Consider the following 26,483-nt stretch of genomic DNA (forward strand, 5'->3'; position numbering starts at 1 on the left):
TGAACAATCGTGGAAATGTCTTTCCTCAGTTTATCAGTAACTTCAGATGGAAAGAATTTCTCCAAAAACTCTTTTCTGAGCATATCCCAGTTGGATACATTTGCTAGAGGTTGAGTGTAGTACCACTCTCTTACTTTTCCCTCAAGAGAAAATGGAAAAGCTTTCAGCAGAATTGAAGTCTCATCAGCACCATCACGCCTGACAGTAGAACAGGCTGCCTGGAAATCTCTCAAGTGCTTGATAGGCTCTTGAGCAGGTAAGCCATGAAACTTGGGCATCAAAATCAGCAGTGCGGTCTTTATTTCAAAATCAGTAGCTACTGCTGGATGATGCACTTGAAACGGTTGCATCGTAAAATCAGGAGCTCCTTCCTCCTGAATGGTAACTCTCCTAGCTGCCATGTTTTCTGCACGTAAAACAACCGAATCAGTAGAACGGGGGCTGGTTTCTTCCTCAAGTTCACTTTCAGATCCGCCCTCAGAGCGGACTAACCGACGCTGTTCTCGCCTTATTCGTGAAATAGTCCTTTCAATTTCAGGATCGAATATTAGCAAGCGCGGATCAGGAAGTGAACGCGTCATTTGACGGAAGAAACCTGCAACTCATAGTAGCAAAATAAAATAAAATGCAAATAAATAAATTCTAATTAATAACTTTAGCACTCTATTGCAACTCCCCGGCAACGGCGCCAAAAATTGATGTAGCACAGAAGTTGGTGAATTAAAAATTATTAAAATGGTTACGTTGTAAGTATAGTCTTAACTCATCGAAAATCTGCCTATCAATTTAAAATGTGTCACAGAAAATTGAAATTCAAAATACTGGGAGTATGAATCCCAAGTCGTCTCCCAACGAGTTGCAGAAAGTGTGCTATTTTATTAACCAGAGGTTTTCAAAGAAGTGATTTGAGTAAACTGGAAATTTAAAGTTGATAAAATTGAATAATGTAAATAAAAATCTTGACTGGGAGTTGATTAGTTAGAATCTCTAATGTTGTTGGAATTCTCTCAGAGCAATTGATAATTAAAGATTGGTTTGTTTAATTATCCTTTACTGAATAAGGGAAAGTCAAACAAATTGGAATGCTACGTCTGTTCACAAGTTGCAATTCAATTAATAAAAATGAGTTGGTATTAGTGACTAGAGAGCAATCCAACAGTTTACCCAATTACAATTTCTCTTTCAATCCTTCCAACTCAAGAGTTCCTTTCAATCAACTCCCCATCAAGTTAGGGGATTACTCACTCATTGCAAATGTGAAATTCATAATATCAGAATAGGAATTAAAGGAAGACATAATAAATAGAGAATTTAAAATGATTAATTAAAAATAAAAAATAACCTTTGTATTAAATAATCTTAAAAGTATTCAAATGACAAAATTGAACAAAGCAAAGAACATGGAAGACTAAAACCAAGTTAAGAGAACGAACTAGAATGACGAAGTCTTGATGAGGCAATAACTCTTCTCAATGTTCCAATGCTAAGACCAATTGAAAATTAAATCCTAAAAACTAAAGAGAAAAACCTAGGAGAGGAGTAAAGACTAGATCTAAAACTCCCCAAAACTGTCTAGAATGAATTGTCTCCCTTGTTTCTGCATGTTCTCTGGCTCTAGTCTGCTGTTCTGGGCCGAAAACTGGGTCAAAATGTGGCCCGAAATTGCCCCCAACGATTCTGCAAATTATGCAGATCACGCATGTCACGCGATCGCGTCGCTCATGCAGACGCGTCATTTGTGCTTTTCCATGCCACGCGTTCGCGTCGTTCACGCTACCGCGTCACTTGAACTTTTCCAATCCGCGCGGCCGCGTGAGCCATGCGGCCGCATCACTGCGATTTGCTCTCCTTCGAGCGGTCGCATGAGCCATGCGACCGCGTCACTTCTCGCTGGTTATCTCCTCAAATTCTTGTGTTCCTTCCATTTTTGCTAGCTTCCTTTCCAATCTCCAACTCATTCATGCCCTGTAAATTCTGAAACACTCAACAAATAGATCACGGCATCGAATGGAATATAGGATAATTAAAAATACATAATTAAAGTCTCTAGGAAGCAGTTTTCAAACATGTAATAAATTCAGGAAGGAAATCTAAATGCATGCTAAATTAATGAATAAGTGGATAAGGATCATGATAAAATCACACAATTAAACACAATATAAACCATAAAATAGTGGTTTATCAACCTCCCCACACTTAAACATTAGCATGTCCTCATGCTTAATTGAAGGAGATAAAGTAAATAAGTATGAACATGTAGAAACTCATGAAATGCAATGCAATCCTATATATATATATATATAAATAAATGCAACTATATGATTTTTGCCCACCTGATTAAAAGTAAATAAGCTCTTCAAAACAATTACAGATCAAATTCCACTAATTATATCATTATACCAGAAAACAGATAAAAGTGCAAGAAGATAGCTCATGAAAGCAGGGAACATGAAAATTCAAGCATTGAACCCTCACTGATAATGTATGTACGCTCTAATCTCTAGTGTATAGGGTAGTCACTCTATCCTTCTCTAATCATGCTTTCTAACTTTTGTTTTTCTCCTAACCAATCAACAACAGTTAATATACCAATGCAAACATCATGAGGTCTTTTCAAGGTTGTAATGGGGCCAAGGTACAGGTAAGGGTATACATATGGTTAAGTGAGCTGATAAATTGAATCTTTAATTAACCCAAGCTTCAACCCAACCTATATATTTTTAATGTAATCTTAAGGTTCATACCTAGCTACCCAGAATTCCCTTTTTCAATCCATACTCATGTATCAACTTTGTATTTTGATTCTATCATATGTGCATTGATCCTTGAATTCTGAATTTAACATTGCGGTAATTTTTGTCCCCTTATTTACTTTTTTTTTTTACATTAAAATAAATTCAGCTTATCAATGCACATAGATTTTTAATTCTTATAGTTTCACATGAGCAGGTATCCAAATTTCCATTAAATTCTCATGACATATTCCCTTAACAACTTTTGTTCCCACAATTTCCCATACTTAATTAGCACACACAATTCTATCTTAAGCTAACCAAAGATTCAATTTGGGATATACAATTGTTTTTCGGCTTAAGGTTACTAATGTGGTAAAATATAGAACAAATGGGATTTAAGAGCTCAAAGTGGTTTACAAAGGTAATTGAAAAGGGTAGGCTTAATTTGGATAAGTGAGTTTAAACAAATAATGGCCTCAATCATGTGCAAGCATGTAAATATAATAAATATTGGACATATAAGATAAAACAAAATATAGATTACAATCATAGAGAAGTAAACACACAAGAATAAAATAATTATGGTTAAATAATGTAACCATACATAAAGGCTCAAATCTTTCACATGTTGTGTGTTCTTTAGCTCAAACATCATGTTCCAAATACAATTCAAGAAAATTTATCATAAAAATTTTGAAAAATTAGTAAAATTTTGTTCCAAAGATAGAATATTAGGAAAAACTTATTGTCTTTTTAATCAAGTAGATCATGCATGCAACTAACCTATTACTATGCAATTTATCCTATTTTATAAAAGAAAGAAAAATCTAACTAAAATATCCTAATTTAATGGTGCTAGGGAAAAGAGATTACCTCCAGAAGTCAGGTACTGACCGACCTCCCCACACTTAAGGCTTTGCACCGTCCTCGGTGCCATCTGTCAGGAACAGGGGTGGGCTAGTAGCAGTATCTCCACAGTCAGGACCATCATGGCTCCCTGTTCTGGTAAAAGAAGTGGAGTCCGGGGTATCTGAGTCCTTGAAGTGTCCCTTGAGCAGCTCCTTGAGGTGTTTGAATCGGCGCTCATTACGTCGCTCTCTTAACTTCACTTTCTGTTCTTGCTGATCCAATCTTTTTATTATTTGCTGGAGCAGTTAATCTATTGTAGGTGCTTGTGGTGTTGAAGAAGGATTATCTTCAACTGGGACAGTAGGAAGGCTTGTAGTGGCTGCTGGAAGTCTAAGGTATTTCCCGTTAGGGACATACTGATCATCCCGTGGAAGCACGGCTTTGGTGTCCCCAGCTCTGTAGGATACTCCGGCTGCTGAGACAAGATCTGAGACCAAGGCGGGAAAAGGTAAATTGCCCGCAATTTGTACGTGTCCCATAGCATTCCGGATATGTCTTGAGAGATTCAGAGGTTGGTCTGTAAGGATGCACCATAGTAGAACAGCCATGTCCACAGTGAAGGAGGACTCGTGAGTGCTCAGAAGGACATAATGGGACATGATCTGTGCCCATACGCGAGCCTCCAAGGTAAGTGCTGAAGCCAAGATTCTCTTAGGGCGGGTACGGTGGTATCCGTAGATCCAACGGCTGCCAGGTAATGCGATAATTCTGAGAACAGCTTCCCAGTCAAATTGGTATGTCTGGCGCTTAAGTGCGGCTTCTTGAAAAGTGTCCAATCCTTCTGGAATAGCGGGAAGATCCAGAGCTTGTTGAATGGCCTCTTCTGTAATGGGGACTTGCTTTTGACGGATATAGACAGACTGCAGAGTTGGCATGTAGAGGTTAGAGTAGAACTCAACTACCCAAGAAAGATTGACCTGCCTTGGCTGTCTCCGTAGGAAACCCCATTGTCTTCGTTCAATTTACGGCTCAACAAAGGTAGCAATATTGGACGGGAGGATAAGGAGGTATTCATTGTTATAGTTCCTTTCTGCCAGGATAGGGAACATCTGCTCACAGTAGCGATTGGAAAATCGCGCAGTGTCCTTTGCTGGAAAGGCTTTCTCCTTTTCATCAACCTTTATTATCCTCTTAACTCTTTTTGTTGAGGGCTTGACGGCGGTTGAAGAAGGCTCTGCCACTATTGCTCTTTTAGTTCCTCTTCTTGCTGGAGGTTTAGTAGTTGTTTTCTCCTTTTCTTTCTTGGTGGCCATCCTGAAAAAGGGACAGAGAAAGTAAATTAAATTGAAAGAGATAGAGCAAGGAAGGGATAGTGTAAGTGATAATTAATGCACAATAAAGATGAATGGCGTTAGCACATGGTCCAGATTACATGTGAAAAGCTCATCAATGGAAATGTAGCAAGTGCATGTGGGACAATGGAATGCGAGAGGTTTATTGGTATGCAGGCAAAGGCATGAGTAGCATAGATCTAACATTCAATGTCCAATTTGAAAATGTTGCCCTTCGTAACAAACTATCATGTTTGTATTGACAATTAAATTCAATTAATACAATAGTAAAGAGAATTTGTGAAAAGCAAGCATTGAATGGTAGAGTAAAGCAATGTATAAAAGTGCATAATGCTATATGGGCTTTTTCACAAACACATGGCATGCATGGTGAATAAGGTATAGAAAGTATTAGAGTAAACATGCAAGCAATCTTTAAAGAAAATAATATATAATTGCCAAATAATTTACAACAATCTACAAGCGTATAATGAGGAATAATGACTTAAATAAATTTTGAACACCATGTAAAAAAGAAAAGAAAGAAAAATAATATAAAAGAAAATAAAAATAATGAAAAGAAGAAGAAAAGAAAAAGAAAATAACATAGAGAATAATAAGAATGATAGAAAAGGAAAGAGGGAAGTAGGAAATAGAACCTTATTAATGGAGGTGAGAGAGAGAGAGATAGGTGAGATAGAAGGAAGAAGGGAGAAGGAAGAAATAAAGAGGGAAAAGAAAAATTAGGATTGGAGAGGAAAAAGATAAGATATGTTGGCACTTTAGGTTGAGTTGTGCGGCGCAAGCGACGCGGCCGCGTGGGGCACGCGTTCGTGTGGATACACTTCAAGTATGGTGACGCGATCGTGTTGGTCACGCGGTCGCGTGACTCGTGTTAGGCTTCTGGCACGAGTGCAGCCTCGCGCCAGCACAACTCTCTGTTTGAAGTAATTTATTTGCCAAAATTGGGGTGACGCGATCGCGTGGGTCACGCGATCACGTGAGTGTGCTTCAGAAATTGGAGGGTGCAGCCGCGTGGGTGACGCAGTCGCGCGATAAGGATTGTGCTTCGAGCACCAATCCAGCACCACTCTCGCACAATATTTCATTGTGCACCCTTTTACGTCGAAAACTCAGGGCACGTAGCCGCGTGGGGCACGCGGTCGCGTGGGAGGCCATGATTCCCATGCGACGCGGACGCGTCAGCGACGCGGTTGCGTGGGTCGATTTGTGCCATTGGCACGCCTCCAGCCACGCTCCAGCGTGACTCTCTGTTCACTTTTATTTTTCTTCACTCCCCTTGCGACGCGGACGCGTCGCTAATGCGATCGCGTCGCGTGGCATTTTTTTTTTTTGATGAAAGAAATAAAAACATGTAAATGTAAATGCACGAAAGTACTAAGAAAGAAAAGAGTTATTGAATAGGAAAAAACTAAAAATAAAGAAAAGAACAATCATACCATGGTGGGTTGTCTCCCACCTAGCACTTTGGTTTAACGTCCGTAAGTTGGACGCTCCACTAGCTCAATCTTCTGCTACGTGGGGATCTTCCAAAAGGAAGATCTCAAGCTCCTTGTTTCGCTGCATCTTCTCGCCATGGTATAGCTTTAGGCGTTGTCCATTAACCTTGATAAGTTCAGAGCTTAAAGGATGGTGTAGGTGATAAACTCCATATGGTTCAGCCTTCTCTACTCTATATGGACCTTCCCATCTGGATCTCAACTTACCTGGCATGAGCCTTAGTCGAGATTTGTAAAGGAGGACTAAATCCCCAGGTTGGAACTCTTTCTTTTTGATGTGCTGATCATGTACAACCTTCATCTTCTCCTTGTACATTCTTGAGTTCTCATAAGCTTCTAGGCGAAGGTTCTCCAGTTCCTACAGTTGCAACTTCCTTTCAGCTCCGACTTTCTCCATTCCCATGTTGCACTCCTTAACTGCCCAAAAGGCTCTATGCTCTACTTCAACTGGGAGATGACAAGCTTTTTCATAAACTAAGCAGAAAGGACTCATCCCAATGGGTGTCTTGTATGCTGTTCTATATGCCCACAGTGCATCTTGTAGCCTGGTGCTCCAGTCTTTTCTATGAGGCTTTACTATCTTTTGTAAGATACGCTTTATCTCTCTATTTGACACCTCGGCTTGCCCATTAGTTTGGGGATGGTAAGCTGTTGCAACTTTATGAATTATCCCATGCTTCTTCATTAATCCTGTTAGTCTCCTGTTACAAAAATGGGTGCCTTGATCGCTCACGATTGCTCGTGGTGATCCGAAGCGACATATAATATGGTTTCTCACAAAGGAAACAACAGTGTTAGCATCATCAGTACGGGTAGGAATTGCTTCCACCCATTTGGAAACATAATCTACAGCTAACAATATATAAAAATATCCATTAGAATTTGGAAATGGACCCATGAAGTAAATGCCCCAAACATAAAAAATTTCACAGAAAAGCATAATTTGTTGAGGCATCTCATCCCTCCTGGATATATTACCAAATTTCTGACATGAGAGACAAGATTTACAAAACTCAGCAGCGTCCTTAAAAAGAGTAGGCCACCAGAATCCACAGTCTAAGATCTTTCTAGCTGTTCTTTGAGGGCCAAAATGTCCTCCACTCTCAGATGAGTGACAGGCCTCTAAAATGGACTGGAATTCTGATTGAGGCACACAACGTCTAATTACTTGGTCAGTGCCACATCTCCATAAATATGGGTCATCCCATATATAATATTTAGACTCGCTTTTCAGCTTGTCTCTTTGATGTTTAGAAAAATTGGGAGGAAATGTGCGGCTAACTAAATAATTAGCAACAGGTGCATACCAAGGGATAACCTCAGATACTGCTTGCAGATTATCAAAAGGAAAATTATCATCTATAGGAGTAGAATCATCCTTAATGTGCTCAAGGCGACTCAAGTGGTCTGTCACTAAATTCTGGTTACCACTCCTATCCTTAATTTCTAAATCAAATTCTTGTAATAGCAGTATCCAACATATAAGTCTTGGTTTGGACTCCTTTTTAGCTAATAGATACTTTAGAGCCGCATGGTCCGAATACACTACTACTTTAGTACCAAGTAAATAGGCTCGGAATTTATCCAGAGCGAAAACAATAGCAAGAAGTTCTTTCTCAATAGTAGTATAATTGGACTCCGCAGTGTCTAGAGTCTTAGACGCATAAGCTACGAAAGGATCCTTACCTTCACGCTGAGCCAGCGCTGCTCCTACTGCATGGTTGAAAGCATCGCACATGATTTCAAACGGCTGGCTCCAGTCTGGTCCTCTCACAATTGGAGCTTGAGTCAAAGCGGTCTTCAGTTTATCAAACGCTTCTTTACAATCCTCACTGAACTCGAACTCAATATCCTTCTGCAGTAATCTGGATAAGGGAAGTGTTGCCTTACTAAAGTCTTTAATAAATCTCCTGTAAAAACCTGCATGGCCAAGGAACGAACGGACTTCCCTCACAGAGGAGGGGTAAGGTAAACTAGAAATAACATTCACCTTTGCTGGATCCACAGAAATGCCAGTATTAGACACCACATGTCCTAATACAATCCCTTGTTTTACCATAAAGTGGCATTTTTTAAAATTTAATACAAGGTTTGTATTAACACATCTGTCTAATACTCTAGATAATTCATCTAAGAAAAGGTTAAAAGAATCACCGTAAACGCTAAAATCGTCCATAAAAACCTCCATACAGTCCTCAATAAGATCAGAGAAAAGACTCATCATGCACCTCTGAAAAGTAGCTGGTGCATTGCACAAGCCAAAGGGCATTCTCTTGTAAGCATAAGTCCCAAAAGGACATGTAAAAGTAGTCTTTTCCTGATCCTCAGGAGCTATATGAATCTGGAAATAACCTGTGTAACCATCTAAAAAACAATAATGAGATTTACCTGACAGGCGATCCAGCATTTGGTCAATGAATGGAAGTGGGTAGTGATCCTTACGGGTAGCTTGGTTGAGACACCTGTAATCAATGCAGACTCTCCAAGCATTCTGAACTCTAGTTGCTATGAGCTCTCCATGCTCATTCTTCACTGTAGTGACTCCAGACTTCTTGGGCACCACTTGTACTGGGCTTACCCATTCACTGTCTGAAATGGGATATATGATACCTGCTTCCAATAGTCTGGTCACTTCCTTTTTGACAACTTCCAAGATGGTGGGATTCAATCTTCTTTGGGGTTGACGGACAGGTCTTGCTCCCTCTTCTAAAAATATTCTGTGCTCACATACTTGAGGGTTGATGCCTACTATGTCTGCCAAACTCCACCCAATTGCTTTCTTATGCTTCCTCAGCACATCAAGTAACTGCTCTTCTTGTTGAGAAGTCAGTTCCCTTGCAATAATAACTGGAAACTTCTGCTCATCTTCAAGATAAGCGTATTTGAGATGTGGTGGAAGGGGTTTCAACTCTAGCTTCTGATCATGGGCAGGCTTTGGATTATCTGGAGCTTGTGAAAATGGCGAAGTGCCCTCATTGTCAGTTAAGAGGGTCCCCACACTTGGGCCTTGTCCAGTGTGCCTCTCTTCAAACTCTTCCTTGTGGACTTCAGCTACAGTTTCATCTATGACATCACACTGGAAGATAGAATGATCTTCTGGAGGGTTATTAATGATTTCATTCAAATTGAAAATTACAATGCGGCCATCTATTTCAAATGAATATGTTCCTGAAAAAGCATCCAATTTGAATTTTGATGTCTTCAGGAATGGTCTTCCAAGTAGGATTGATGATGGTTTATCTGAATCATTATGGGGCATCTCCAAGATATAAAAATCAGTGGGAAATGTAAGCCCTTTAATGTTCACCAAAACATCTTCAGCAACGCCAGCCATTGTAATAATGCTTTTATCTGCTAACACAAAACGAGCTGCCGACCTTTTTAAGGGAGGGAGCCTCAAAATATCATATATAGACAAATGCATTATACTAACACGTGCTCCTAAATCACACATGCAATCATAAATTACTACACCACCAATAGTACAGCTAACTATACAAGGACCTAGATCACTACATTTTTCAGGTAATCCTCCCATTAAAGCAGATATGGAACTACCTAAAGGAATAGTTTCTAATTCATTAATTTTGTCTTTATGGATACATAAATCTTTTAGAAACTTTGCATATTTAGGTACCTGTTGAATAACATCAAAAAGGGGAACAGTTACCTCAACCTTTTTGAATATTTCTACCATTTTAGGATCGGGTTCCAGCTGCTTCCTGGGCTTCCTTGCAAGTTGTGGAAATGGAATAGGAGTAGTGTTTTCGCCCTTTTGTGCTTCCTCCTGTGGTTGAGCTATTTCTTCTTCAGTTATGTCCTGTATGTCCTCTTCCTCTTCAACATCTTCTATCTCTACCACCTCTTCATCTGAGGCGTGTTCTAGTGAGCTTGGTTCCTCCTGATTTCTCTCTTGCAGTGTGGTTCCGGACCTCAGGGTGATGGCATTAATGCCTCCCTTTGGATTGGGTAATGGTTGAGAGGGGATTCCAGTGGAACTTGAGGGTTGGTTACTGAAATTTTGCGTTGATCCAATCTGTGACATAAGAGCTTGCAAAGTAGAGGTGAGACCATTCAGGCTGGCATTAATACTATTCATGATGTTACTTTCCATGGTCTGTTGTCTTCGCTCAAAAGATTGTAATAACTCTTCATTATGAGATAAAGAAGAATGGGTGAATTGAGAGGTCTGCTATTGATTATTATGTGGTCCTTGGTTTTGCCTCAGATGAGGTGCTCTGTAAGGTTGATTCTGCTGCCTGTTGTTGTTATTATTCCACCTCTGATTTCCCTGATTATCTCTGCCTCCTCTGTTATTGTTGTCCCTCCAATTCTGGTTAGAATTGTCCTGCCATCCATGGTTATTATTTCCACTTTGATTGTACCCTTGGTTGGGGCGGTCATAGAAGTTATGAGTGGATGCTACCATGTTATCTTCTTGTTGGAGCTGCGGGCATTCATCAGTATAATGGCTATAATCAGCACAGATTCCGCAAACTCTCTATGGGACTAGTTGTTGGTTTTGCTGTGGTGGAGGAGGTTGAGCTTGCTGAGCTTGTTGTTGATTCAATTGCATCTGCTTCAGCAAGTTGGTCATCTCACATATACTCTGAGCTAGAGCCGCAGTTTCTCTGTTAGAGGATACTTCTGCAACGGCTTTTGAACGGCCTTGTCTTTGCCTGTGGTTCCTAGTAGATTCAGCTAAATCACTAATCAATTGCCATGCTTCATCAGTAGTCTTGTACTTCTTCATAGACCCATTGCTAGCACTTTCCAATGTGGTCTTATCTTGGGGCCTCATGCCCTGTGTGACATAGCTAAGTAACAATATCTTGTCAATCATGTGGTGGGGGCATGCTTCCAGAAGATTATTGAAGCGCTCCCAATATTCAATGAGAGTCTCATTGTCGTCCTGAACAATTGTGAAAATGTCTTTCCTTAGTTTATCGGTAACTTCAGATGGAAAGAATTTCTCCAAAAACTCCTTTCTGAGTGTATCCCAGTTGGATACATTTGCTAGAGGTTGAGTGTAGTACCACTCTCTTACTTTTCCCTCAAGAGAAAATGGAAAAGCTTTCAGCAGAATTGAAGTCTCATCAGCACCATCACGCCTGACAGTAGAACAGGCTGCCTGGAAATCTCTCAAGTGCTTGATAGGCTCTTGAGCAGGTAAGCCATGAAACTTGGGCATCAAAATCAGCAGTGCGGTCTTTATTTCAAAATCAGTAGCTACTGCTGGATGATGCACTTGAAACGGTTGCATCGTAAAATCAGGAGCTCCTTCCTCCTGAATGGTAACTCTCCTAGCTGCCATGTTTTCTGCACGTAAAACAACCGAATCAGTAGAACGGGGGCTGGTTTCTTCCTCAAGTTCACTTTCAGATCCGCCCTCAGAGCGGACTAACCGACGCTGTTCTCGCCTTATTCGTGAAATAGTCCTTTCAATTTCAGGATCGAATATTAGCAAGCGCGGATCAGGAAGTGAACGCGTCATTTGACGGAAGAAACCTGCAACTCATAGTAGCAAAATAAAATAAAATGCAAATAAATAAATTCTAATTAATAACTTTAGCACTCTATTGCAACTCCCCGGCAACGGCGCCAAAAATTGATGTAGCACAGAAGTTGGTGAATTAAAAATTATTAAAATGGTTACGTTGTAAGTATAGTCTTAACTCACCGAAAATCTGCCTATCAATTTAAAATGTGTCACAGAAAATTGAAATTCAAAATACTGGGAGTATGAATCCCAAGTCGTCTCCCAACGAGTTGCAGAAAGTGTGCTATTTTATTAACCAGAGGTTTTCAAAGAAGTGATTTGAGTAAATTAGAAATTTAAAGTTGATAAAATAGAATAATGTCCATAAAAACCTTGACTGGGAGTTGATTAGTTAGAATCTCTAATGTTGTTGGAATTCTCTCAGAGCAATTGATAATTAAAGATTGGTTTGTTTAATTATCCTTTACTGAATAAGGAAAAGTCAAACAAATTGGAATGCTATGTCTGTTCACAAGTTGCAATTCAATTAATAAAAATGAGTTGGTATTAGTGACTAGAGAGCAATCCAACAGTTTACCCAATTACAATTTCTCTTTCAATCCTTCCAACTCAAGAGTTCCTTTCAATCAACTCCCCATCAAGTTAGGGGATTACTCACTCATTGCAAATGTAAAATTCATAATATCAGAATAGGAATTAAAGGAAGACATAATAAATAGAGAATTTAAAATGATTAATTAAAAATAAAAAATAACCTTCGTATTAAATAATCTTAAAAGTATTCAAATGACAAAATTGAACAAAGCAAAGAACATGGAAGACTAAAACCAAGTTAAGAGAATGAACTAGAATGACAAAGTCTTGATGAGGCAATAACTCTTCTCAATGTTCCAATGCTAAGACCAATTGAAAATTAAATCCTAAAAACTAAAGAGAAAAACCTAGGAGAGGAGTAAAGACTAGATCTAAAACTCCCCAAAACTGTCTAGAATGAATTGTCTCCCTTGTTTCTGCATGTTCTCTAGCTCTAGTCTGCTGTTCTGGGCCAAAAACTGGGTCAAAATGTGGCCCAAAATTGCCCCCAACGATTATGCAAATTATGCAGATCGCGCATGTCACGCGATCGCGTCGCTCATGCGGACGCGTCATTCGCGCTTTTCCATGCCACGCGTTCGCGTCGTTCACGCTACCGCGTCACTTGAACTTTTCCAATCCACGCGGCCGCGTGAGCCATGCGGCCGCATCACTGCGATTTGCTCTCCTTCACGCGGTCGCGTGAGCCATGCGACCGCGTCATTTCTCGCTGGTTATCTCCTCAAATTCTTGTGTTCCTTCCATTTTTGCTAGCTTCCTTTCCAATCTCCAACTCATTCATGCCCTGTAAATTCTGAAACACTCAACAAACAGATCACGGCATCGAATGGAATACAGGATAATTAAAAATACATAATTAAAGTCTCTAGGAAGCAGTTTTCAAACATGTAATAAATTCAGGAAGGAAATCTAAATGCATGCTAAATTAATGAATAAGTGGGTAAGGATCATGATAAAACCACACAATTAAACACAATATAAACCATAAAATAGTGGTTTATCAATAATATTTTAATATTTTTGTAGAATTACATAGTTGACTTCCTAAATAAATTTATTCTTTTATAGGTGAAACAGAAAAGATTATTCAAACCCTGTGTTTAATGCTACCTTCTAGCTTGCTCTCTGTTCTTTAAAAGTTTTTGACAAAGTTTTGCTGTTTAACTTTGATAAAAAGAATATAATAAAGCTCAGAAGAATGACATGAGGTTTGGGGGACAAGTGATCCTCACAAAAGCAAAAAGTAGATAAAAGAAAAGCAATTAATGAAGCATAGTTATTCCTATCTTATTTTTAGGAACTAGTAGGAACAAAATTTTGCATCCAATTTTCAGTGCATTAATCTTCTGGTTTTTGTGTATGATTACATGCTACCTCTTCTAATATTTTAATTAATTTTGCCTTACAATTTCTTGTCATATGCATTCAGTTTGTTTACAAACTCTTTGGGTTTTTTGGTTTAGGCATTCAGTTTGTACTTATTTATATCTTGGTTTAGGAAAAGTCGACATGCTTGTATGCGGGATAGGTACTGGTGGTACCATCACTGGTGCAGAAAAATATCTGAAAGAGAAGAATTCCAACATAAAGGTTAGCTGTATACTTTCAGACCAAGGAAATCCTTTTGTTTTTCAAGAAATTCTATCCTTCTAACCACTCCTTCCATCTAAAATGAATGGATTTTCAGAAAAGATAAGAGAACAAAGATTGCAGGGTAGTGAACAATTAACACGAGAATTTTCATTATTATCCATCTAAGAGTGCACGTCTGCATCCTCCATCGAAGTTTGTTCACGTGCTGCTTTGGGTTGCCGAAGACACACACACACACACACACACACACACACAGAGAGAGAGAGAGAGAGAGAGAGAGAGAGAGAGAGAGAGAGATGATCGACCACCAGAAGAAGATATTAACTATTACAGGGAGAAGAAAAACATTTAGTAATAATGCACTCTATGTGTTTGTTATTTTGCTTCTTAGAAATTGGAATCATTTAAACATATTTTGTTGTCCAGCTGTTGCAGCTGAATCTTTAGCTCTGACCCTGCAAGCATTTTGCAATTTAAAAGATTCAAAAGAACCTTTTGAAAGGTTATTCCAATATTATTAATTTGTTATATCCTTGGATTTAACTTTCGCTATATCTGGAATCATGTTATATTTCAACCTGCAGATGTCTAAATGCACAGAAAGTCTTACTTCCTGATGACCATATTCAGGTTTGTTGTTCCATGACAAGTAGTTTACTAGCTTCCACTTTCCATTCTATTTAACTTTCAAATTCCTCTAAATTTTCTGGCAATAAACTGATGCATACACAAAGATATTGTTTTATCGCATCTATGCTTGCAATGAATATGCTGGCTGAAGTAATTGGTTCTCTTTTGTCTGGATAAAATTTGTGCAGGTGGATTTGACACCGCACATGCAGCTGCTCGGTGAGTGAGTGAGCCAGCATATATATATTTCTCTCTCCTCACCTTTCTTTATTTTTGTATTAATTCATTTTTCTGCTTTGGACAGTGCTTATGATAGAGCAGCAATTAAGTTCCACGGAGTGGAGGCTGACATTAACTTCAACATAGAAGACTACGAAGAAGACTTGAAGCAGGTGATTCATCAATTAATTAATTCATTCATTTGATTTGCATCTCTATTCTCCAAGTTTGATACATTACGGTGGTGTGTTGTGTAAAATAATAAATAGATGACGAATTTGACAAAGGAAGAATTTGTGCACGTGCTTCAGCGACAAAGCACTGGGTTTCCAAGAGGAATTTCCAAATATAGAGGCGTTACCTTGCACAAGTGCTTAGGAAGAGCCTGTGGTGAGTATCATACATGTGCTTTGACAGATTCTGGTGAAGTATATGCATGGGGGAATGATGTTTGTTGTTCGGATTTGGTTAATAAAGGCTGGATAAAAAATCAATGGATACCACATAAACTTTCAGGTCCTCTAGATGGTATTAGCATTTCAACCATTGCTTGTGGAGAATGGCACACTGCCATTGTCTCTAGCTGTGGAAATTATTTACATATGGAGATGGTACCTTCGGAGTTCTTGGCCATGGCAATCTTCAGAGCTGTTCTCGACTGAAACATGTTGAGTCTCTTAGCGGTCTAAAGGTGAGGTCTGTTGCTTGTGGTTCATGGCATACAGCTGCAATTATGGAAGTCATGGTTAATCACTTTCGGTATAATACTCCTACGGGCAAGCTGTTTACTTGGGGAGATGCAGATGAAGGGAGGCTTGGTCATGCAGATAATGGAAATAAGCTTGTGCCGACTTGTGTTTCGCAATTCGTTGACTGTAGCACTTACTAATATAGGGAAGGTATTTGCAATGGGAAGCGTGAGATATGGACAGCTCAGAAATCCTCACGCCAGAAGACAGGTTAAAGTGATTTCGGCTAGTTCATATCATGTTGCTATTTTGACTTCGGTCGGGAGTGTCTATACATGCGGCAAAGGTGAAAATGGTCAACTTGGACTCGGTGATACCGAAGACAGGTACACGTCTTCTTTTGTTGAGGCTCTAAGAGACAGGCAAGTAGAAACAATAATTTGTGGATCAAGTTTCACGGCTGCAATCTGTTTGCACAGACCGATTTCTGTCAATGACCAGTCAGCTTGTAGTGGGTGTAGGCTGTCGTTTGGATTCACAAGGAAGAAGCATAACTGTTATGATTGTGGCCTTTATTTCTGCCGCGCTTGTAGTAGTAAAAAGGTTATAAATGCTTCTCTAGCCCCGAGTAAGAGCAATGCCTTTCGAGTTTGTGATTAGCGCTATGATAGAAGGCAAGGAAGTACACATTCAGCAATGGCTTTGAAGTCTAGAAATTGTAACTCCCTGCAGCTACACAGACTTCCTGATCTGACTGAAGATAGAGGAGAGACAACTATGGCACAGGGTCCTCTCTTGACGCTCGGCCAATCATGTTATAAGAAAAGCATGCCCAGTGGTAGAAAGGACTGGAAAAACCAACAAGAGAGACATCAGCATTTAGAAGATAGTTCTTCTTCTATGTTAGGTGGGATGCCCCAATGGGGGAAAGTTTCATGCCCTGCACAATTTAGAATCAATTGTAAAGAAAATTTGGCTGGCCATGTTTCTTCGTCGAAAAATAAAGTAGCTACTATTGCCTCACCAAATATAGAATCTCCGGTGGCAGCATTCAACTTCTCTAGTGCAGAGTCAGATACAACAAAGTTTGATAAGATGCTCATTGAAGAAGTTCAGAGGCTGAGAGCTGAGGTAACTTTTGTTTCAATGTTCTACATGCTGCATTTGTGACAAAAAACAGTTAATATATCTGAGTAGCAAATTAACCAATGTTGTTCACTTGCGTATTTAAAAAACATCTAACTATGCATTTAATGTGTTCTCTTATGCATGTTCTTTTGATAGTTAAAGAGACTTGAAGAACAGTGTGAACTCAAAAATCATAAGATACAAGAGTGCCAACAGAAAATTGAGAAGAGTTGGTTTGTAGCAAAGGAGGAAGCTGCTAAGTCCAAAGCAGCAAAAGAGGTCATAAAAGCTTTGGCTGTAAGGGTAAGTTTTCTTATATTGTTTTTGTTTTGTTCATTTACACAAAGGCTTCCGTACAAGAAACATATGTTGTAGTAGTCCTTATGATATGGCCTTAACATTATATTAATTATCACCACTGCAGCTTCATATAAATAATTTCAATTTATAACAGCCGGCTTGATAGAAATTCCCTGACAGGAGAGGTTTCCACAAATCTTTGTAAGAGATAAGTTTGGATAATGAAGTTGGAACAAGTTCCGGGGATGAAACTCACACAAGAGACCAAGAAACTAAAACAGGCTTGTTTTAAAGTTAATTACAAAAGGAGGAAACTTTTGGCATCCAAATCTTATTCATCATCACTTAGCTAAGCTACTTGTCTTGTATATTCATATTCTAAGTAGTAAAAACAACACTTATTAGATGGTTTAAATACATTATTAGATATTAACATAGTTTAGGGAACTGGATTGTAGATTTGACTTATTAGTGTTTATTGCAATGCTTGTATTTTGGTAAGTTTAGTAAGACAAGATTTTGTATAGGAGTTATTACTTTTGATTTTCAATAATAAAAAATTATATATTATATTAATATTTTGTTTATGAGTTATATAATATTTCATTTATGGATTATGATTTTTTGCTATTGTGAAATTTTAATCACAAAATTATTTATTTAACACGATAAAAATAACAATAAAAATTATTTTTTAAAACGATAAAAAATGTCACTGTCAGGGTAAAATGGCGGTTCAAAAATACCATTTTAACCAACCAAAATGCTACTGTCAAGGTAAAAATGGTAGTTCAAATTGCCGTTTTAACCCACCAAAATGCCACTCTGTCAGGGTAATAATGGCGGTTCAAACCGCCGTTTTAACCTATCCAAAAATTGCCATTTTAACCCTGAAAATAACAGCGGTTTGAACTGCCGTTTTAACCAACCAAAACGCCACTCTGTCAGGGTAATAATGGCGGTTCAAACTATCATTTTAACCTATCCAAGAACTGCCATTTTAACCTTAGAAATAACGACTGCCGTTTTAACCTATTCAAAAATCGCCGTTTTAACCCAAGGAATTGTGGCAGTTTTCAAAAACCTGCCGTAATAACCAGAATGGCACCCAGAATTATTTGTAGTGATGGCGGTTCAAACTGCCATAAACACAAAAAAAAACCGCCGGTTTTACCAAAATTTTTTGTAGTGATTGTTACCCTTTGGTTTAAACTCAAAAGTCATATCCATCCACTTCATTACCCAAGTTGCAGAGTTCCAGCTTGAACTACATTGATGTATATCTTCTGGAATTATAATTTTGTAGTCATGAGATTGTTTATTATACTCTTGAATGCCATCATCCTTGTAAAAGTTCGACATGATGATTTGCTCCAGTACGTTTGCCTGATTTTAATTAACTAGTTAAATAATAAAAACAAAATATCAGCAAATAAGCTTATAAAATTTTTTTTGGCCTTACTAGTGTCTTAATAACACGTTCACCATAGTGAATTCTGTCATCATTAAAATGGGTGTCCAAGTGATAGATTGTGCAATCATCAACCGAGATTACCATTAGATACCAGTGGTCACCCTCTTGAATAGGAACATATATCTAGACCATAAAATTTGTCCGTGAGTTATGTATGTTGATAAGGAAAAACTATATTTAACAAAGAATATCCAAAAAAAATCTAACAAATTTTAAATCAGTAGTAGATTACATAAATTTGTATATATAGTGTTGCATCTTTTGCTTTAAATGTATTTTGCTGAAAACATCCACCTAAAAATATTGATACATTCATATAACTATTAGTACATGATAAAGCATGGTTCTTTATCAGCATTATATTTATAACTTATAATCAGTAAAATTATCTTGTTAGGTGTTATAGAACATACCACAAATCTCGGTGGAAGTTGCCATGTTGTCTTGAAACTTATATCAGATTGATTATCAGTGCATCTCAATGTCACTAATTCAAGAATATGAACCATAATCCAAATATATTACTAGATTGTGCAAAAAATCAAATGTAAATAAATTAATAGATGATTTGTGTACCTTATCAGTAATGGGTCTGTTAGGTACGAAATGATCAAAGTTTGATCTAGTAGCTCTGATTGTGTCTGTTACCACAAGTTCTTCACTGTATCAATTAAAAACCAAAACACATTAGATGGGTCCTCATTGATCAACAACACCGATAATATTAAAATAACTTACGATGGATCTAGTGAGGCTGAAAATGCATATGCACATGCCTTTATCTGATCTTCCAAAAGATGCAAGATTGGAGTTGGCATAAATTTACACTTCATTGACTACAAGGTTTAACACAAAAGTATTAGTAATACTCATTGTAGAAGACTATATGGTTAATTAGCATTACTCATAACAAACTAGATAATTAAAGATTGGTGCCTAAGAGGTAATTACGTTGGTAATGGAAAGGAAATAAACAGGTCTTCTATAGTCTTTTGTGTGTTAGCTCAGTGCATAAAACGCCTTGGATTTATTGAATGATTTGGTCTCAATCTTTGGCTTTCTAACTCCACCAAGGAGAGTGAATGATAATTTTTTCTGTGTCCCCATAATAGTCTTACCCTAAGAAAAAAAATAGGTCAGTAAACACTTATTATCATGTTAGGAATATACTAATAAATATGATGCATGAATTTTACTACACATGCATATACCTTTGATATATTTTTCTTTTTCGTTGCAGCTCTTTCAGTTGGGGATACTGGTTTGTCCATATTGATTTCGATGTTGAACGCATCATTGTGAGTGAAAGACCTCTTATCCAGCACAATAAGATCATCTTCATCATCCGATATAACAGTATGAATATCAATATCCGAACTCTTAGCCTTCAATCTATTTGGGAATGGACGTGTCTTTTGTGAAGAAAGTTTGGTCGGAGTCTCGAAATCATTGTTCAGATTCAGTTGTGTCATCATTGTCTCAATGCGGCTTGCAGATTCAAGGATTTTATCAATTTTTTTGTCTCGAGCCATGTTTGCAACTCTCATTGACTGCAAACATTTTAGGTAAAATAATTTTATATAAATGTAAAAATACAAAAAGAGTGATGGTTGTTCTGATGAGATTGTCAATGGAATAAGACAAAGATTTCTCTAATCACAACTAATAGCAAAAAAATGTTTATAATATATAAAATGTATTACATAATATAAATTGCATTACTATTTGCCAAATTAAATTACCTGCATGCTAAGGAGGACCTCTTCCACTTTAATAGACAATTCTTCACTTTTATTTAGATCCTTGTTTTGAATAACATCGTCATTGATAACTAGGTCATCCTGTAGAAAGAAAACATAAAAAATTAAATTACTCATAATAAATTCTACTAAAAATTAGAAATCCATTATGTCTTACCTTAGCATTAGGAACTATAGTTCCAATTTGATCAACTAGATCAATTGTGATAAGATCACAGTCTGTAGCCAGTGACATATTCTGTATATTACATGCATCATTGGGCACTAAATCTTCTTTAGGAGGAATATCCATGATTGTTATCAATTGAATAATATTGTATGAGTAAGTTTGGTTGAATGGCAAATATTTAAAATAATTTGTCAAAGTATAAAAAATTAGTCGGAGTGAGTACATATATATACACCTAATAAAGATAGTCAAATTTTAATTCTATCTTTTTTTTAATTTTTAAACTAAATGAACAATTTGAAAAATTTTTATGTTATCTTATCTTTTGGTTAAAATCAAATACAAATTGAATTTTATCTTGATTTTTATTTTAAAATTTAACAAAGTAAATCACTAACAATTAAATAAAAATAGGAACAAACTAGTTGAATAGCACTACACGTCTTCAAGCACTTACCAATCGATTGAAACAATAATTGAGGATACTTCAATCGATTTCATTAACAAAATAATCGATTGAATTAGTAATTGAGGATACTTCAATCGATTTCACTAACAAAACAATCAATTGAATGCATACAAACTCCTTATTGCAAGCATTCTTTAATTGATTGTTTTCCTAATTCAATTGATTGAATGCATATCAATTGATTTTAAGAACAACTGAAATAATTTCAAGACCCTGACACAGATTTTTTTCATTCTTCGACACATTTCTTCATGGTCCAGACCTTGGGATGAGGCCCCTTGGGTTTGTGATGCCTAGATTAGTGTATAGAAGATCAATTGCTTCTCCTTGACGATTGATAGCTTCAGTTCGCCTGTCTTGACGCTGCCTCATCTCAGCAAATTGTCCCTCAATGTATAATCTCATGCTTCGCAATTCATCCATCAAATCTCGCATTGTTGGTGAAGGAGGCGGTGGTGGTGGGGATTCCTGGGGTTGTGCTTGCACCTCAGGGTGTGTGTGGTTCAAAGATTAAATTTTATTCCCAAGAATATTATTCCTAAGAATATAATGCCTAGGAATGAAATTACTTGGAATATAAGATTCCCATGTTTGTTTATAAAACTTGATGCATTGGAATATTATGTAATAATCCTAGAAATGACTAAATTTTTGTTTGGTTGAGTTTAAATTTCTTAGTCATATTATGTAATATGTCAAAATTACCCTTACTCATTCAAATTAAAATATTAATGACTAAAATTAAATATAAAGCTAATTAAATATTAATGACCAAAATGCTCAGAAGAAACCAGACACCAAAATGATCTCCAAAATGGTTAGAGAAAACAACAATGACTTCACCATAAAGGCATTCATCTGTATGTATGCCAGAGGTAGCTCCTCTTCATCCATAAAGGCATGACAACAGACCAAGTGTTATGGGAACCAATTTCTTTACCTTCTCATTATCTCTCTTTATGTACCTGCATAACAGATAGGGAAAATGTAACAAGCAGAAGATTTGTCTGTGCATCATTTGTTAAAAGAGATACAACTTTCCTCCATGCATATATCAATGTGATGGGAAATTTAACTGACACATACATAATGGCAAAAGAACTGCTTAAGAACAGGAGCAGTTGTCATAATATTGGAACAGGAAAAACCTTGGAAACAGAAAACCTCTAATCAAACAATCTTGATGAAAAATAGAGGTATAAAAGGGGAGCACACTTCAAAGAACAAGATTTTGCCATTTGAATTTTAAATGATGGGAAAAAAAAGAGAGAAAGATAGAAAAGGAAAAAGAAATGCTTGTTCCAGACATAATCATCCTAGAAAAAGGAAGCAACAGTTTGGAGGAAAGGAAAAAAAAATAGCAAACATGTTCTTTCAATTACCTCCTGCAATTCAAATATCAACATCTCGTCGATGAGAGCCTTCACGTTAAACAAACAACTACAATGAAACTAACCAAATAACAAGCCTAACCAAACACATTATCTAAATCATGTATGCAAAAACATTTACTTAGTTACTTACTCAATCTTTTGAATGACAGGAGATGATATATCAAGAGTAGACCAGGAAAGCATCACTAGCATAGAAATGACAGCTTCAGTTCTTACTTTTTCAGCTTCATCATGCAGACCCATATCTAAAACTTCAAGAACAACACTGCTGCTCAAGTTTGGGCCTAGCTTGGATAATACTTGAAGAGAAAGGTATTTTGCTTTTCAGGGGCAATGGTTATCAACAGCAGGTAGCATATGAGTCCAAGGAAGTTTAAGCACTACACAAAGGTCTTCACGGTAACGCTTATCTTGAAATTGATTGTAGTACCAAAATTTACATTTTTTCTTTTCGAATTCATTTTTTATATATAAACTAACATTCAGATTTATCAAATCAAGAAAAAATAAATCAAAGTTCATTGTGGTTTAGAGAATTTTACATGCACATTAATGGTAATGCACTAATGCTCGTTCACCTAGTTATCCTTCAATCTAATTCAAGACTTTATTCAAATCACTTGAATCAAAACATTAACTGCACATAGGAATTATACAAGAGTCATTCCACTCCCGAGTTGCTGTTAATAAGAAAGAAAAGAACCGGTGATCACATATCAAATTTAGTAATAGCAATATGGAAATATCAGTTCTCAACAAATACAATTACAACTGATCCTTGTTCCACTAAGTAAGTTGGCTAATTCAATTTTCAAACAATCTAAAATATATCAACAAACAAGTAAAACAGAATAAATAAATTGAAGAAGCATCGGAGGAAAACTTAAAGGGCTTCTTGTTATATGCCAAAATCTGTAAACATGCAGATTGAATAATTGAACAAACTTACACTATCATACAAAACTGTAACAAATATTACCAGAACATATAAGTATACCAGAACATACACACCAAAATACATTTTAAAATTGGAAAACTAGATCCCACAGATCCAGTAGCTGAAAATTAGATTGCCACCAAAACAACTTTACATTGTTACTAGTATGTAAAATTCATCAAGACAACAGGATAAAAAAGCAGAGCAATAGTAATGCAAGCTTAGTAGTGCATTGTAACATGGCTCATGAAGTACACAGCACGGGAAGCCAAATTAAGACAAGATTAAGCATGTAAAAATATGTTTTTGTCAGATTCAAGCCAAATTAAGCATGTAAAAATATGTCAAAAGCTTAAACTCTTTATTGAGGCAAATCATCAAACATGTTGTTTGCATGCAACATAATCACAAAGAGCGTATAAGAAATCAAGCAAAATAAAAAATAACTAATCAAATTAGCAGTCTATTGCAGAAAATTAGTGTAATATGATGTAGAAAGCATAAAAAGAACCCAAACCTTAACGAGAGATTCAAAGAGAATTCGCAGAGATAAGCAATGCGAACATGAACTTGAAAAAGAGAAGGAAACCAGTCTTCCGTTTAAGGTAACGGTGGCACCGGTGTAGCTCCGATGGCGGTGGCGCCGGTGTAGCTCCGATGGCGGTGGCGTTGGTGAAGCCTCCATTGATTTGGGAAAAAACTCAAACCTTAATATGAGATTCGAAGAAAATTCACAGAGAAAAGCAGTGCGAACATGAATCGGAGAAGATAAGGAGACGAATCTTCCGTTTAGAGTAACGGCGGTGCCGGTGCCGGTGCCGGCTCCGGTGGCGGTGGCGTTGGTAAAGCTCACTGATTTGGGAAAAAACTGCTCTGCTAGGGTTTAGTTCTTCAAAAAAAATGAAGAAGAAGTGAAATATAGTATTAAATAATAGGGGTAATTTAGTCTTTTTGTTTCATTATTTACATTCCATTCCCATTGGAATGAAAGATAACCAGGGGGGAGATAGGAATTGAATGAGTGGTAATTTAATTCCAAGGAATAAAAGTTACCTTGGAATGTTTTTTTTAACTTTGAACCACACATAGGAATTTCATATTCCCATCTTAAAATTCCTGGGAATGTTCTATAATTCCCCCAACCACACACACCCTCAGGGTCTTGTGATTGTCCTTGGATCTAAGGTTCTTAGGTATCCGAATCTCTTCCCATCTATCTTAGAGTGATGTCATCAATCTTGGCTACATTACTCAAGACGATTCTTTTCTCTTCACTCAAGTCAATTCCAAGCCATTTGAAAATCTTGGTCCATTGGCAAGTATATCCTAAACCAACACTTGATTTTCCTCTTTTAAGTTTAGGCATATGATGAACCATAAAATAAGGCTAGTTTATTAATTTGTAATTAAAATTAGAAAATGACTATTTAGCAGTTATTAAAAAACTTAAAAAATATGTTTTGTTATGGGACATTTAATGGTCCAAACGTTCTAGGACCATCGAATCCTTTGCCAGGTAACCTTTGCACGTTTAAAACTAAGATTTACTAAAGAATTAATCTCTATATATAAGCGTTTTCCCAATACAAGTCATTTATATTCACGCGCTTTCACGTTTTTCTCCGTGCCTCTTCTTCTTCTTCCTCCTCCTCTTCTTCTTCTTCGTTATTTTTCTCTCTCGTTATCATCGTCACCAACACCGCCTCCTCCTCCTCCTCTTTCTCCTTCTTTTTTTATTAGAATTTCTTCTCCTCCTTCCTTTATCTCTTTCTCCTCCATCATCAGTTATTTCCTTGTTGAACATAATGAATAATTTAAGTTCAGATTGTCAATTGAACTAAAATGAAATTGATTATTGTTTGGAGTCCAATCAAGTAGCTGATGTGTGGTTTAATTCAAAAGAAAAAATATAGCATTAGAGGAAATATTTTTCTGTATTTGCAGCAAATTTGGGTGTAGCACAAAGATATTTGGGTGTATTTTTAAGAATTTTGGGTGTATTTTTATTCTGATAAGTTCTGCATAATTCAAAACTCTTCCTCTTCCTCCTCCTTATCTTCTACTGCTTCTATTTTTTTTATCATCATCACCATCTTCTTCTTCTTCTTTTTTTAATCTTTTTCTTTTTATTTTACCTTTTCAAGTTTCTTCTTGTTTTGCTCTCTTAACAATAATAAAAACAAAAAAATCAAACAAAGAAAAGAAGAAACACATAATGCTGCAAAATTACTTGGAAGAGGATGAACTTACATTTATTTAACTAAAAGAAAGAAAGAAATAAGGAAAAAAAGAAGAAGAAGAAAATGCACCATTAGAGAAAATATTTTTCTGTATTTGCAGCAAATTTGGGTGTAACACGAAGATATTTGAGTGTATTTTAAGAATTTTTTGGTGTATTTTTATTCTGATAAGTTTTGCATAATTCAAAACTCTTCCTCTTCCTTCTCCTCATCTTCTACCGCCTCTACTTCCTCATCTTCTTATTTCGTTTTCTTATAATTTTTCTTGGGAGAAAAAATCAAACAAAGAAAAAAAATACCTAATGTTGCAAAATTAATAGAAAGAGGAAGAGTAAAAAAATAAAGCAACAACAACAGTAATAAAAAAAACAACGATGAAGATGAAACACGCGAAGAAAAAGGAAGAGAAACGCAAAGAAGAAGGAGAAGAAGAAGAAAGAGGAACGCGAAGAAGAAGAAGCATCTTCCATAATGGTGATGAGTGAGAGCGTGCTTTAGAAACGGTTAGTGATGCGCGTGTTATCACGCTCAAGTGGGTGAATATAATTTTTGTTAAATTTGGCCCAATTTATAAGATTTGTAAGCCAAAAAGATTTGTATATGTAATATGTAGCATAACTCTTTACTAAAATCGTGGTTTAAAACCAAGATTTATATTCTTCTAAAATCGTGGAACAGAATCACAATTCACTCTTTGGTCGTTTTACTTATAAGTTGTTGTTCATAACCACAATTTATGTTCATTCATTTTCGTAGTTTAAACCACGATTTATATATAGTAAATAAAGACATGGATGTAACAAAAAAAAAATTAAGGATAATTATGCAAACTGTTTTCTTTTTAATTTATTCGCGTAAAATAACCGGGAAGGATCCATTCTAATTCTTAACAACATTCAAAACTCATGTAACACATGATATTTTTAAAATTCTAATAAAGATATTGTATTTT

At 36.7% G+C, this 26,483-nt stretch overlaps 2 long non-coding RNA genes and 1 pseudogene across 5 annotated transcripts; 2 read left to right on the top strand and 1 right to left on the bottom strand.

Annotated features, from left to right (window-relative positions):
* LOC107637732 lies at positions 14,871 to 15,345 on the top strand. Its single transcript, XR_002360241.1, has 3 exons — positions 14,871 to 14,971; positions 15,057 to 15,144; positions 15,241 to 15,345. It is a non-coding gene; the product is annotated as an uncharacterized LOC107637732 (long non-coding RNA).
* On the top strand, positions 15,352 to 16,561 carry LOC107636353 (annotated as a pseudogene).
* LOC107639223 lies at positions 21,737 to 24,448 on the bottom strand. Of its 4 annotated transcripts, none has more exons than XR_002360971.1 (4): positions 24,345 to 24,448; positions 23,809 to 24,180; positions 22,485 to 22,605; positions 21,737 to 21,925 (listed from the first exon to the last, which is right to left on the bottom strand). It is a non-coding gene; the product is annotated as an uncharacterized LOC107639223 (long non-coding RNA). The 4 variants fall into 4 exon arrangements; XR_002360970.1 differs by having other exon boundaries at positions 22,485 to 22,674; XR_002360969.1 differs by having other exon boundaries at positions 22,485 to 22,734.

Source organism: Arachis ipaensis, chromosome B04, assembly GCF_000816755.2.
Source record: "Arachis ipaensis cultivar K30076 chromosome B04, Araip1.1, whole genome shotgun sequence".
In the NCBI taxonomy this organism is placed as follows: domain Eukaryota; kingdom Viridiplantae; phylum Streptophyta; class Magnoliopsida; order Fabales; family Fabaceae; genus Arachis; species Arachis ipaensis.